The 3,238-nt window shown below is 52.7% G+C and overlaps 1 long non-coding RNA gene across 1 annotated transcript; it reads left to right on the top strand.

Moving 5' to 3' along the window:
- The first annotated feature begins 626 nt into the window (after nt 1-626).
- Nucleotides 627-2,932, top strand: LOC128148192 (uncharacterized). The gene is made up of 2 exons (XR_008237209.1): nt 627-1,103; nt 2,515-2,932. It is a non-coding gene; the product is annotated as an uncharacterized LOC128148192 (long non-coding RNA).
- Nucleotides 2,933-3,238: the final 306 nt, after the last annotated feature.

The following is a 3,238-nucleotide window of genomic DNA, read 5'->3' as shown; positions in this document are numbered from 1 at the left end:
CTCTCCTCCACCTGTGGGAAATCCTCCTTTATTTGGAAAGCTGAGCGAGAGGGTGCATGAGCCCGAGGGTTTGTGGTTCCCCAGCCCTGCAGGGGCCATGGAAAGGGCACCCCAGGGGCTTTCACCCCCTGAACTGGTGGGGACCATGGCCACTGCACCAATGCAGGAGACAGGGCTGTTTGTGCCCAGAAGGTACTACGGCAGCTGTGCCAACAGCAAGCACGTCCCTCCAATCAGCGACTGTGGCTGTATTTTAATTTTAATTTGCCAGCAGGTTCTGCTTCAGAAACTGCTCTGTTCAGATCCCTTCTCTGATGCTCCCTGCCTTATTCCCCTTCACGCAGAGGGACAAATCAGTGCCCTACTTTCTCCCTGGGCTGGCCTGCTTCTATGCAGAGGGAGCAGATGCTTTTTTAAAACAAGTGCTTTTGATGGTTCCCAGGCACTGGAGAGCAGGGTTGGCCTGCTCCCTGCCTCAGATAAAGGATGGCAGCATGGGCATGTGCCCTCCGTACGTTGCTCACCACCTGGTTGCTCCTCTGCGCCATAGTGTTTGGGGCAGCATGTGGTCAGTGGTCAATGGGAGAGACGAGGCTGGAGCTCGAGCTGGGTGGAAATCTGCCTGCCCCCATACAGTTAGCTTCTAAAGATCCTCTCTGATGAGCACTTTTCTGAAAGATATTTATTATCCATCCAGCTTAGCAATGGCAAATTTCTCAACTGGATCAGCAGTGCTGCATTTAGTCTATTTTTAACTTATTTTTCAATTCTCAACATAATTCCAATGACATAGGTTTGTGTGTGTGCCCTTTATTTTACCAAAACCATCTCCTTTCTTCCCCAGGAGCTCATACAAAGGCTGCGTTCATCTCTCCCTTGTCCAGTTCTGCCTTTCTGTTGTGCTTCCTAATCACTGCATAACGCCACATCCTGGTGGAAAAACAAAAGCCATCTATTAGAAACAACGTAAGGATGAAATCTCAGTTCACTGCAGCTGTCCTTGCAGCTACTGACAGCCCTACACGTTTGGTCTGGAGATACATTTCAGCTGGAAAATTGGCAAATTCATGAGTATTGTAAATACCTGACATCCTCCTCTGCAGGTAAAATGCTCTGAGGCTGGAATAATTGATGTGTGGTAAATATTTCTCTCCTGGCAGCCAAAACATGCAGCTAATGTGTATGTTTGGCAACTGCATTTCTGTTGAGTGTTTTGGCAATATACTCATGTTTACATCCCTCACTCCTCACTTCCTTCCTTTGCAGCGTAGGCACGCTGTAAGCGGGCGGGAGAGAAACAAGCACTGCTGTCACTTAGCAACCTCTGCTGGCTTTGAGATGTTGACTTTTTTTTCCTTTCTGGATTTACCAGCACAAAAAGAGATGGCTGTGTAACTCATTGCATGGCTCAGGCATAAGGCTGTAGCCAGCTGGGCATGCTTTGGTCTGGTCCAGCGCAAATCCTTCTTGGAGCATCACATCCATGTCCTGCTGGTGCTCCAGTGAGCAAGGCACTAGGAGTTGATGGGTCAGCCCTGGGTTTCATGATCTTGGGTGGAGGGATGCAGCTGGTCATGCCCAGCCACGGAGGCTCTTTGGCCCAGGGTGACTCTGTGGCCAGGCAGCTGGCAGGACAGTGACACTATGAGGCAGGCAGCGGTGGCATGCCACGCATATAACCGGTATGGTATAATCTCCTTGGGTGTCATAGGCCAGATCCCTACTCTGCAGAAGGACTGGAAGTGGCTGGGCTCTCAGGAAGAGGGTGGGGGCGGATGGAGGACATACTGCCTCCAGCTGAAAGTACGTGAAGCAGCTGGGAGAGATTTTTCAGTAATAAAAGCTGCAGGGAGTGAGCACTGAGGCTGATGCCCTGCAGCTGGGAAGAGCTCTGCCCGGGTGAGCCTGGCCCTGCTAGCAGGTGGGTAATGCTGCTGCTGCTGCCTGGGCATGGAAGGGCTGCAGCACAGCAAGGGCTGCAACAGCCACATCCTGGAGGGTGGAAGTACCTGGGAAGTGTTTTGTCCATGAAAACTTCCCTCGGAGAAGCACTTGGCTTGCCTGGCTTTGTGACCAAGGAAGCAGGCATGCTGCCAGGCTGCAGCAAGGGAGCATGGCTCTTTGCCGGATTGCTTGGGGCCACAGGGAAACATGTCTGTGGGCTGCAATGCAGCAAGGGAGCATGGCTCTTTGCCGGATTGCTTGGGGCCACAGGGAAACATGTCTGTGGGCTGCAATGCAGCACGGTGGCCTTTTTCTACCCTGCAACTGGATGCACTCAACTAAAGGATGCAGCTGGAGGTCACAGGGCAGGAGAGAGGCCACCACGCTGGAAGGGACAGGGATTGGGGTGTTGCTGTCCTGCGATCTGTGAGTCAGCAGTGCCACAGGCTACAGGGGAGAAGCAGAAAGCGCCTCCTCTTTACAAGGGGAAATGCTGCAGCCACTGCTTCTAATCACAGCTCTGCAGCCACTCTGGCTTTCGTTCGCTGGCTTTAATTCTATCTTTTGCAGCTTCAAGGTCTGAGCTCTCCTCCTGGCAGATATGCAGGCATAATGCTGACCAGCGCCTTCATGCCAGCACTGCGGAGCCAGGTGCTGCTGAGGTCCTGGGAGCTCCCCTGTGCACAGGGCTCTGTGCCCACGCCTCCTCCTGCTTTGTGCCGATCAGCTGCCTGAAAAGCTCTGCAAGACTCTGGGTTTGTGTCTGAAGCAAGAAGGAGGTGAGGAAGGACCCTGGAGAGAAGAAGATCATGCGTGAAGGAGCTTGCCTCTTCTAAATACTTCCCTGGGGGGAGGTTGCAGCCTTGTCTGTGCTCTGCTCCCCTGGGGTCCTGCCCACTCTCCTGGCAGGGGAGCGTGCCTGGCTCTTCACTGCAGGCATCTGCAAATCTCCTTTCTGGTAGTTTACATATAACCCATTTTTCATGAAGGGAATTGCACTGGTACATGTTTATAAAGCAGCTTGGGGACCTGATCCAAATGTCCTCAGTTTTAATGTCACGCTGCCTGGTTAGGAAGAAGTGTCTGTGGGTAAGTTTGTGGGCTCAAATGCTGCAGATGCTGCACCCTGAAGCCAGACTGGTTTTGCTGTATATTTTTCTGGAAGTCAGGGCAGGACAAACCTGCTGTCCATAGGCTTGATCTGAAATGCACCAGAGGCTTTGGCAGGGCTGCGGGCCCCAGGCAGGTTGTGCTGGAGCTGGTGACATCTGGAAGTGAGCAGACCACGTTGACA

This window comes from Harpia harpyja, chromosome 11, assembly GCF_026419915.1.
Source record: "Harpia harpyja isolate bHarHar1 chromosome 11, bHarHar1 primary haplotype, whole genome shotgun sequence".
NCBI lineage: Eukaryota > Metazoa > Chordata > Aves > Accipitriformes > Accipitridae > Harpia > Harpia harpyja.
This window is presented reverse-complemented; position numbering and strand designations above follow the sequence as displayed.